This window comes from Podarcis muralis, chromosome 9 (genome assembly GCF_964188315.1).
Source record: "Podarcis muralis chromosome 9, rPodMur119.hap1.1, whole genome shotgun sequence".
NCBI lineage: Eukaryota > Metazoa > Chordata > Lepidosauria > Squamata > Lacertidae > Podarcis > Podarcis muralis.
In genome coordinates this window covers 57,571,723-57,583,859 of record NC_135663.1, presented here as the reverse complement: position 1 = coordinate 57,583,859, position 12,137 = coordinate 57,571,723, and the positions used below count along the sequence as shown (strand labels likewise).

Genomic DNA, 12,137 nt, shown 5'->3' with positions numbered 1-12,137 from the left:
GGGGGAGATTGTGTACACTTGAAAACGTGGGCAACATTAAGATAAATTCAACAGTGTAAGTTTTGATGGATGCAATAATGGAATACTGAAAGCTTTAAATATTTAAAATATGCAGGGATTTATGTTCTGAAAAAATGGACCGTGGAAAGGGAAGGGAAGTCACTGGTATTTTAAGATTGTTTAAATGAATATTCTAAATTGTAAAACAGACAATTTAATACCAATTATATATTAAAGAAAATAAAGTTTTATTTCATATGTTTATGTTGTGAACCGCCTTGGGATCTTCGGAGGAAGGGGCGGCCCTTCATCCCTCGCTTCTCCTCAGCGCCGTGTTAGGGCGCGAGGGCCGCGCTCGGCCGCCACGACCACCTGAGGCGGATCCCGGCCTCCAGGCCTGGAAGCGCCACGGCGGGAATGGAGGGGAGGCGTCGCGAGCGCAGACGCCTTCGCCGCCCCCTTGCAAGGCCCGGCCTCGGCCAGAGGACGTCGCCCTCTCCCTGAAGGCGGCCTTGAAGGAGGAGGAGCCGCCGCCGCCACAGCAGCAGCAGCAGCAGAAGAGACAGCAGCGGCCGCCGCCAGAGGCCGGGATTGTTTCCTGGGGAAAGCGCAGCAGGCTGGGAAAGCGTTTCCGGAAGGCAGGCAGGCGGGCGGGCAGGCAGGCAGGCTGCATCCCGCAGCTGGGCTCCGAAGAGCGGCGGGGACCGGCCGGAGGAGGAGCAGCGGCGGCGGCGGCCGAGCGGGTAAGTCTGGGCGGGCGACTCCTCGCCCCTTTCCGCGCGGCGCTTCGCCCTCCGGAGGCGGCGGGGAGACGCAGGGAGGAGGCGCATCTTGCCCCTGCCAGCTGCCACATCTGCAGCAGCGCGGCTGGATCGGGAAGGCGGCGGACGGGGGCGGAGGGTCCGGCAAGAGGCGGCTCGGCGGGCGGCGTTGGGCACGGACCCCCCGCTCGCCCCGGGGTCCAGGAGAAGTTGCGAGCACGAAATGCCTTCCGTGCGTTGCTGCTGCTTCTGCAGCCGATCTCGAGTTGCAAGGAGCAAACTCCGGTGTGTGCCTGCGCGGGGGTGGGGAAGGGCACCCCCCCCCCAATCCGCATTGGACTCCGAATGCGGGATCCGCATTGGACTCGGGATATTTCTGGGCGGCGGTGCCTGCGGATGGTGGGATCGGCGGCAAAGGAAAAGTCGAGGGAGGGGAATGGGGGGCGAGCTGGGCAGGAAGGGAAATGCAAAAAAATAAATGCAAGGGAAGGGAGGCGAAGGCGAGGGCCGGAGGTGGGGGGCTGCCTGGGGTCGTCTTTGTGCATGGAGCTGCTCCACGCCCTGGTTTGGCCCTTGCTGCGTGTCCCTTGCTGGCATCCCCGGCCCCGTCCTTCCCCCAACCTTTTGCCAGGCTGCGGTGCCTGCGTCTCTCCTCCCAGGGCCTAAGGAAGCCGAGTGCTGCACTCGCCGTGGGCATGCACATTGTCTCCGTTATGCGCTATGAGCATTGCTCTTCTCTCGGATGCTTCGGTGGGGTCTCCTCCTTTCCTCCGGGGACTGTGATGCCGCATCCTTAGGGACACCCCGAGGGAGACGCGTGGTTGCAATGCGATGAGCTGTCAGAGGATCTGATGCATATCCGATGCAAGGCTCTAGGGAGCCTGCTTCTGAGCACATGGGTTTGGATGAACAGATGAGGTGGTGGAGGCAGGCGACCTTCATTGCTGGAGCCCCCATATACTGGCTCCTTCCCCTCCCCTTTTTATATTTGTTTTATACATTACTACAGTTATTCAACAAACATTCTGACATTTCAAACTTCAGCTCCCTTCCCCCTCTTGCTGCTGTTCTTTGCATTTATTTTCATCATTTCCTGCATCCTCCAAATTATATTAACATATTCTTTAGTTCTTCTATTGTCATATCTATTTCATATACATTTTTGAAACTGCAGGTTTTTACAATAATCAATAAAACACTTCCATTCCTTTCTAAAGAGTTTATTGTCTTGAATTTTCTGGTAAGTTTTGCCATTTCTGCATACTCCATAAATTTTTGTAGCCATTCTTCTCTTGTCGGGACTTCTTTCCATATTTGGGCAAATAACATCATTGCAGCTGTAGTTGCATACATAAATAAATTTCTGTGCTGCTTTGGTAGTTCTGATCCCATAATTCCCAAGAGAAAAGCTTCTGGTTTCTTTTTACAAACGTTATCTTAAACATCTTTTTCAATTCATTATATATTATTTCCCAGTAAGCTTTAACCTTACCACAAGACCACCACATATGAAAAAGGTACCTTCTTTTTCTTTACATTTCCAGCACTTATTCAATTTTGATTTATACATTTTTGCCAGTCTGCTAGGTGTTAGGTACCATCTACAGAACATTTTCATGTAATTTTCTCTTAAACCATAACATACTGTAAATGTTATATCCATATTCCTTCCCTTCCCTTTTTAATCAAACTTCGCATATAAAACTTTGCAGGGCCAAGTGCAGTATCATCTATACACTATTCTAGACGTAAAAAATTAGCATATGCAAATTTGTGCCATAAGCCTGCACCTTTAAGTACCTGGTTGAAGCAGTGCCTCTGTTGTGTGAAGGAACGAAAGATGGCTAATTTTCAAATAAGGGGAAGCAGAATGCCATTGTTGCGTAGCTAAAGTCCTGGTAGTTTGTTGGTTTTCCAGGCACTTTTAATTCCTTTCTCCAAAATGCAAATGCAGCTGTGTTGATCCATAAAGTGAAAATCCCCAAATCCACAGTTGGACGACACTTTTGTTAAGACTAGCGAAACATTTTGGTTGGTCCCAATAAAGGAATTGCCCTACTGTGGTTCCTGGAACCGCTTTGACATGCCAGAGGATTGTGGCTATGTAGAATGAGATTTAAACAGCAAGGCAGCTGTGGAAGGAAGTGACTTCTAGAAGATGTTGTAGGCGTCCCCCGCTTTATTTAAAAGATCACAGATCTAGAACTGTAGTCAAGGTTGTTTTCAGATTTCATTCATCAGGAAAGAGAAAGGAAAAGGTCTGTGGCATATGTTCAGTCAATATTCTACCAGAATGTTGAGTAAACAAGCATTGGACCTCTTCAGTGTTCAGACAATTAATGCAAAGGCATCAGTTGAAAGAGAAACATGCAGGATTGTAGCATTTTTAGTAATAACAAAAAAAACTTGAAACAAAGTTATATTTCAGTGAGTGTTGCTTTTTTGCATTGATTTATAATGCTTTTCCCCACTCCACTTTTTAGGCCCGACCACTAGTGTAACATTTGGGGGGGGGGGAGTATTTGTCAATTGAGAGACATGTTTTGTGGCGTCTGGGGCAGATGAAGGCATTCGGTTGTACCGCTGCGGATGAACCATGGTTTTTCTTCTCTCTGCCCTCTTCTCATATTTAAATCCCGTCTTTTAAAAATGATAAAAATTATATTTACCGTATTTAAAAATGGTAAAAATAATGGCATATAAAAATAAATTATGGCATATTTTTAAATGGTAAAAATTATCTGCTAGACTTCATTATTAGTTAATTGAGCCATGTAAGTGGGTTGGTTTCTTCTAGGCCTTGAATCATGCATGTGGCTTCAGAATGTTTTATCAGCTTATTGTTGTTTAATGAGATATTTAAAATAATGTAATGAAAAGGCATGTTTGAAATCTAATACACATTGATGTGCCTGATGGGATACACTTTAGAGCTTTAATTTAAGCCTGTGGAACTATGGGAACTTGCTAATTAAAAAGCAGATTGTTTTCACTTTAGCGCCATAGCCAGTAATGTGGCTGTATAATAGACATATTCAAACTGGAAATAAATTTGCATCATGAATTGGAACTTAAGATTCTTTCTTCTGTTTTCTAAATTTTGAGGTGCTTCATTACCTTTTAATTTTTACCTGTGCTAAGGAATATTGGCTTTGCTGAGTTCACTTATATTGAATGGTCAGGTTCTGGTGGACGACAAATCTAATTTAGAGCTGAATATTATTTGTTTTATCTTGAAATGTAACATCATGGTGTATTGCCTAAATCTGTGGTGGCTTAGTTTGATCATGTTAGAATTTGCTACGTGTGCAGTGCAATCCTAAGCATATTTTCTCAGAAATAAGTCGGGCTGTGTTCAATGGGAGATACTGTCAGATACATATGCAGAGAATTGCAGTCTAAAATGCTGTTTGCTACACATGCCAGGGACAAACATTTGGGTTGCAACCCCCTATGTGCTTACCTAGAAGTAAGTCTCTGCGTAGAAACAGATAGGATTGCACTGTAATCAAACTTCTCTCTGAACAATTTTACATGACTTCATTGTGTGGTTTTCTCTTTTCTCTTCCCCCATCACTACTGGAATCTGCTATCCCCTCAGCATTCCTGTTTGTCTCAACTGTGCTGCCTTTGCAACTTCTTTTCTCCTGCTGCTGTCACAACTCAGCCTTGGCCACTTGACAAGTCTTGGTATCCTTGCTGCTTCACTCCCTCCACTGATCTTGACCCTGGACATTTATCAGGACCCGTGTTCTGCTGTGTTGTCCATTTCCAAGACAGTGTTAATGTATTTTATTTTATTTGTGTTTTATCTTATTAAGATAGTTGCCTTGTTTGTCCTAGGCAGTATTCTGAAGATATATAGGAAGTCAATGGACTGTCTGAGATGTTTGAGTACAGCAGGACTTAGTAAGTGTGCTTAAGATTTCATCTTCTGTTTAATAACGCTGACTTGTCATTGTAATACTCCGTTAAAATTCTTCGTGGCTCATTGGCAGTTGTCTTAGATTTGTTAATTCCCAGATCTGGAATACATGCTTGACAGTAAGTGGGGTCAATTCAGGACATCCTTTCACTAGAGCAACCTTTTCAAAACTAGTTTCTTCCAGAAGTTGTTGGCTGCATCTCCCCATAACCGCAGACAATGGTTGGGATGGATGGAGGTAGGCGGGCAGTGGATTGAGGGAGACTGCACTAGAGGTCTAAATTTGTATTGTGCAGCAACCCACTGAATTCAGCAGAATTTACTTCTGTGCATTTGCTGCTGTCCAGATGTCCCCTGGAATTCAGCAGCTGAATTCCAGACTCATTTACTTGGAATAAGAGGGTGCTATGGTGTTATGAAAACTTTTGAACAAGTGTAATGAATTCCGGAGTAACAGATTCCTAAAGGGAAGCCATGGTAGTTTGTTGAGCTTCTGACCATCCCTCTGCTAGAACAGAGCTAGGGATGGAGCAACTTGTTCCAAAGTTGTGATATCCCTGTTCATAAGCCTTGCAGTGCAGTTGGTACCTGGGCGCCTGCTCCTCATGTTGCGTGTTCGTAGCTCAGTTCATTATTGATGGTCGAGTTGACTTTCACTTCTTAGCTGATCTTTCCTTCCATAAAATGTGATATTTTGCAGGCACCTTGTGTTCTGCATTTCTCACATGGCATGTAAGGGGTTACTTAAAATTGAATTGATGGAACAGAGATGCTGTGTAGACACCAGTGATGTTTACTAAAATGTAAGCATTCTTTCTCTTTATGTTGTTTGTATAGTATCCACTTTGGTATAAGTATTCTGTACAACTGAGAGAAATAAATTTGACTTGAAGGTAGTTATTCAAATGGGAATCCTTAATTATATAAGTCTTAAGGTTAATTTGAGTACATTATACTATATTAAAAGCTCTCTTTAATGGCTGAGGTTTCTTTGGCTCATGCACTACAACTACACCATCTGTGTCAATACCTATCATTTTGTTTTGGCACAAATGTTACCTGCTGATATCGAGCGAAGTCCTACTGAGACTAGACCATTGACATTAATGGACATTGAAAATCACAGATTGTCTGCGGACTTGAGCTGTAATCCTACATACACACTTGTGGTAACACAATGAGGCTTGGTTTTTAGTAGAAAAGTATACAGCTGCGCTGTAATGTGCAATTCTGTGTTACATCAGTCCATGTTCTTAAAATTATTGCGCAAGAGCCCATAAGAGTCTGGGGTCTGTTTCCTGGTTCTTTTTGGCGACTCTGCTGTGTTGTCAAAATAAAAGTTTCAATAGCCTCCAGGCCAGTAACCATTTGACACAACCATTTTCCAGGATAGAGTATGATAGCAGGTTTTCTAATGTATCTATCCAAGAACAATTTATACATTGAACCATGCAATTATACAGTAGGTAAGCAATAAAAAAAAAAAGTCAAAGTAGTAAAACTCTTTTAAAATAGAAAGGCAACAAGGGAAGCAATAGTAAGAACAGCAAAGGAAAGTGAAGTTGGTTTTTAAAACTGCAAGCTTTAAAAGAATTGAGCCAGCATATTTCCACAAGAAATCAGAAGGCACATCTAGGTGACATATATTTCTTTCTTTCCATGTTTAAGCTGTTACATCACTGAACAAGCTTGGTCTCAGGAACGATTATAAGTTAACAGTCCACCAGATGAGTTGGATTTCAATTAAGAAGGAAGAAACAAGGGAGGTTTTACAGCCTCTGGTCCATTCAGATGCTTGTTTTCTCAAATGACGCAGGAAAGTAGAAGACTCGAAGGTTACTGATCTACTAGTACCCATACTTAAGAAATGTACAGGATGTATCTAGATTTTTCATGGAAGGCCTTGAAGCATGGATGCATTGGCAGATAACACAGTGGGGCATACTACAGTTGAGTAAAGATTCAGAAACAGTCAAAGCTTGTTTAACAGACCACTGTATTTAAATACTTTGTTGGAAGCCGCCCAGAGTGGCTGGGGAAACCCAGCCAGATGGGCGGGGTATAAATAAATTATTATTATTATTATTATTATTATTATTATTATTATTATTATTATTATTGCAGATGTAATCATGGTCTTCTTCTGACAATCATTTTGTAATTTCCAGTGACATTTATGTGTGTACATATAAATCAGACATGTATGATAATCAGTACATATGTATGATAATCAATACATAAAGTAAGTAAAAGGGATCTGACTTCTGCCCACCTATATAAGCCTATCTCAATAGCTTTTTTTAGAACTAAAATTATTAGGTGACATTTATTTATTTACAAAATTTGTACGCAACCCTTCATCCAAAGATCTTAAGGCAGTTCACACACACACACAAATACAAGATAGAAACTCAAAATACACGATAAAAATCATTGTCCCTTTGCCTAACGTGACCAGTTTTAATTCCTGTGATGGTGCATGGTCTGTTTGCCATCTGCCACTCAATTTCTATGGTAACCAGGTCCCAAACCTGAGAAGCACAGATGCAATTCATTTCCCGTAGTTAATATTTTCATTAGCTGACCACCTGCATCCTGCACCAGCCAAAGCTTATGATTTGTCTTGATAAAGTAGAACATATCACAAGTATTCTAGAGCAGAGCTTTCCAAACTTTTCATGTTGGTGACAGACTTTTTAGACATGCATCATTTTGTGACACAGTAATTCAGTTTTACTAGCAAACTGGAGGTTAAAGTAACCCCTTTCCAGCCCCAGGAGGAGCGTGGGAATGTTTGCGCGACACACCTGCACCCTGCAGCCGACACACTAACGTGTCGCGACACATAGTTTGGAAAGCTCTGCTCTAGAGGTTCTCATACTCTGCCATTGCAACACTACTTCCACATATGGGATAAAAGTTGTCCAAGGCTTCCCTAAATAAAGATAGATTTGCAGAAGCATGTCTCTAATGTAAAATCCCAATATCCACATGATATGTCTGCTATATTTTAATGAATAAGGTCTTTTCATCATGTGGATGCTATGCCCATCAAAGGAGATGGATCCTTGCATGTGATAAACCTGTCGCATGACAGTCACCACCAACCGTGTTGATGTGAATGCACCTTAATATAAAGCAAAGCTTTGGTTGATGTTGCTTATGCTTGTCCTGGAGCCAACCTGTTTGGTATTACAAATCCAGCCCAAAGCTCAAGAGAGTATCACTTTGAAGAGAGACAGAGAGAGAGATGTGCAGCTTTGATTCTAGCCTGTGAGTTTGGAAGTGGTCAGTAGCCAGGGAGAGGCAGGCAGGAGTGTACGTCTGGTGCTGTCATAGTCCAGAAAGTCAAGCTTTCTCCCTCCCACCAATGAAAAGAGATATTTGCTTTCACAGTGCATTCAGTCAGTCATTCAGTCGCCCCCCCTGCATTCCAGTCTCTCATGGGTTTCAAAGATATGCATAAATGCCTCTTTTTTAAACGCAGAAATCTGATTTATTTATTTTATTGAAAAACACAATTGGAGAAGTACATCAAAGTCCTTTCCTGAAAAAAATGTGGAGTCTTTCTTTCCTTTCCAATTTATCCTCCCCTCCTTGTTACTGCCATTGCAAGTGGTAGCAGTAGCAACTGTGTTGGCAGCTTGGCCAATACAGATTTTGTATCCCAGTTCTCCAGACATACCATTGTCCAGGCATTGCATTTGTGGCCAACAAAAATATGATGGAGAGTGTTCAGAAAAGATCACCCAACCTTACCCCCCCCCCCCCATCATGTGCTGTGTGTGAGAGGGAGAAATCTGAAATGTTTTCAGATAACTCTCATCCAAGAAACTTCAGCTCTGCTCTAGTTTTGGCTTAATACCATTTGGAAGTTTCAGATGTCAAATAATAAAGCTTGATATAAATTTGGCATAGCTGGTACTGTATTCAGTTTAAGGCACTGTATGCTAAAGCTGATCTGCACCTCTAGATTCAGAGCCTTTGGATCCTAATTTCTGTTTGCTACATTGCATCACTCTTGTGAAGGTGCTGATATATGCTTCAGGAAGTACAGAGGAAGTCTCGAGTCTGGATTATTTTACTGGTATGCATGTGTCAGGATTTAAAATAAGACTCCCAATGTGTGTTGGGTAGTACGCAGCAGCTGCACAACCAAGAGCAGATCAGGCTAATAGCTGTGCAAAAACATTTGTGCCATTTGTAATTAAATCTGGATTCTTACTAGATTGGAATATTGATCAAGCATGCTGCAGTTGTTTTATTCTTAATATATGAATAATTACTAAAACTATGCAGCATTTAAGGGAGAGCTGATATAGAGGAAGTGTTTCTCTCTGTGTGTGTCTGAGATGCTACTGTATTGCACAGTTCACGTAAGGAGACTGAGAATCCCGTGTGCATCTGTCTCCCATTCAGGAAATGGAAATGTCCAAGCTAAGCTTCAGCGCCATAACTGCATTTTACAGTGGTACCTCAGGTTAAGTACTTAATTCGTTCCGGAGGTCTGTACTTAACCTGAAACTGTTCTTAACCTGAAGCCCCACTTTAGCTAATGGGGCCTCCTGCTGCCGCCGCGCCACTGCTGCGCGATTTCTGTTCTCATCCTGAAGCAAAGTTCTTAACCTGAAGCACCATTTCTGGGTTAGCGGAGTCTGTAACCTGAAGCGTATGTAACCTGAAGCGTATGTAACCAGAGGTACCACTGTATATAGTCCAACATAGCTCAGTTGGTAGAGCATGAGACTTACATGAAACCCACAACCCTTAATCTCAGGTTTGTGGGTGTGAGCCCCATGTTGGGCAAAGGATTCCTGCATTGGTCTCTTCCAACTCTACAATTCTATGATTCTATGATATACCTCCAGACCGTTCTTGGGACGAAGTTAATTCTTTATCCTGGGACCACCATTCACATTTTGGCTGTACAGTATCCCAGTGTTGGGATTTTTAAAGAGAGAAACTAGTACTGTGGGATGCGATTCTGCATTCCTTTTCATTCCTACAAGGCCCCATTGAACTGAATTGCACTGTCCTAGTGAGCATTTCTTTGTGGGCTTCTATGTTGTTAGTGTGGTTGTGTAAAGTAGATAAATAGGCGGTGGGAAGATAAATGGCATTTCTATGCGCTCTGGTTTCTGTCACGGTGTTCTGTGCTCCAAAGTGGCGTAGTCATGCTGGCCACCCAGAAAACTGTATGTGGACAAACGCTGGCTCCCTCGGCCTTTGACTGGACTTAACTGTCCAAGGGTCCTTTACCTTTCTTTTTTTACCTTTAGTATGACTGAGTGCGGGTGGCGCTGTGGGTTAAACCACAGCGCCTAGGACTTGCTGATCAGAAGGTTGGCAGTTCGAATCCCCGCAATGGGGTGAGCTCCCGTTGTTCGGTCCCTGCTCTTGCCAACCTAGCAGTTCGAAAGCACGTCAAAGTGCAAGTAGATAAATAGGTACCGCTCCGGCGGGAAGGTAAACGGCATTTCCGTGTGCTGCTCTGGTTCACCAGAAACGGCTTAGTCATGCTGGCCACATGACCCAGAAGCTGTCTGCGGACAAACGCCGGCTCCCTCGGCCTATAGAGCGAGATGAGCGCGCAACCCCAGAGTCAGTCACAACTGGACCTAATGGTCAGGGGTCCCTTTACCTTTTATGACTGAGTGCTGAGTGTATGACTGCATACAGTAGATCCTTCCATAGAAAACCAGTAGATCAGAAGGAGCCTGGGGAACCTCTATTTATCTGTTAACGAAGAAAAAAGTTGAGAAGGAGGTTGGACACTGGCAAGTGCTATCTTTAGCTTAAGTTATACAATATTCATAGTTACATAAGTTATTTCCATCTGATGAGCATAAAATGTTTTACTTAAGATTAACTTGACTCTGAATCTGTTTCAGACAAAGCAGAACCCCTTAGGAAAATTCAGAAAGGTCTTTATCGCATATAGGCTTTGTCAGTGACTGTTTAAACTATCTGAATGGACCTGGGGATGAAAGAAAACACCAATAAACAGAAGGACTTAATTAAATAATAACAGACCTCTATTTTGAAACAGTTTGCTAGTGTTTACAGACCAGTGAAAATACCAAATCAGGTGTAGGAGTTAATCACAAATGCAGAAAAAAAGAAAATGAAATATTGGTGGAGTTAATTATTTTGAGTGACACTGATGACAATATTGAAGGGGCTTTGTGGACTCCTGCCAGAAAGATGGGAAATGACTCGCTAACCATTAATCCTGCTCTCAGTGGAGTAACGAATTCTGTGGTCTGAGGGTCAAATTTAGGTGTGATGTAGAAGACCTATAAATGATCTTGCACTTCTATAAAATAATCAATTAATAATAATAATAATAATAATAATAATAATAATAATCTGAAATGCAGTTGCAATTTTAGTATAGCTGTAGGGAAAGAGGGGCTATTTAACTGTTTAAATTGTAGGTTTTTGGGCGGAGCAGCTGTGGGGTTAATATGATTGGAAAAACAGCCCACAGGAAAAGGGTTACGCCCTCCTCTTCCACCGATGCTCTAATGAACTTTATAGCCTCCTCCCATTATATTTCAGTAAATATATTTTAAAAAGAGAGGGCAGTTCATACGTCTCCCATGTCATGCCTTGTTTTATTTGGAGATCTGTCTATAGCTGCTGGCATTTCATATTCACAGTGATGCCTGCCTTCTCTGTGTAGAAATTCTACGATTAATCTTTTGATTGTGTCATTTTATGAGTTTTTTGTGATTTTTAATCTGTGTAGTGGGCTTTGTGGCTTAATAAAAAAAAAGGTTTTGTGATGTTATCTACAGAGTTGCTTTCAGAATACTTCAAGAAGAATTAGAAGCAACCAGAGATGTTAATAGAAAACCTAGAGAGTAGCTTCAGGGCATTTTGCGGGTACAAAAGTATTACCTTTGCTAATTACAGATTTGATCTAGAAACCTGCGCAATTCTTTTTCTTTTTCTTCTCTTCCATTAACTAGAGTTCTCAAGAGAGCATATTATGGAGCAATTAAGCCTACACAAGTAATATCTGGTTTCCACTGTTTGTTGTGCTTTCCTAGATTACATTAATGCCATGATCTTTATATTATTGTTGTTTATATTATTACTGTTTAGAATAGTATCTCAATGTGTGTGGTTTTGGATATATGTATTTTTGGGGGGTGGGGGGAGCTCTAGCTGAGTAAAACGGCCCACTCATTGAGCTTAGCCAATACTTGGGAATTATGGGAGTTGTAGTCCAGCAATGTCTGGGTACCCAAGGTTGAAAAACACTGTGTTAGAGGTTATATTAATGCTAACATTCCCCCAAAAGCAAGGAACTGAAGCCAAATTAAGTTAATTCAATTTAGGTCCCTAAAGACTTGAGTTCTGTGGATTTTAATGGATCTTAAGTGCAACTGACTTACAGTTTAGTCCTATGTGGGCCTACTCAGATGTAAATCCAATATAATAAG

At 42.3% G+C, this 12,137-nt stretch overlaps 1 protein-coding gene across 11 annotated transcripts in view; it reads left to right on the top strand.

The window, feature by feature from the left end:
* Nucleotides 1–540: 540 nt before the first annotated feature.
* Nucleotides 541–12,137, top strand: part of APBB2 (amyloid beta precursor protein binding family B member 2) — a 177,190-nt gene continuing 165,593 nt past the window's right edge. For 5 of the 11 annotated variants that reach the window (XM_077934311.1, XM_028744282.2, XM_077934308.1 and 2 more), the window contains exon 1: nt 543–743. The gene's annotated coding sequence lies outside the window, so the exon portion shown is untranslated. Of the gene's footprint in view, nt 744–911; nt 1,047–12,137 lie in introns of those variants that run through there. The other 6 variants (XM_028744275.2, XM_077934313.1, XM_077934304.1 and 3 more) reach the window with 4 other exon arrangements.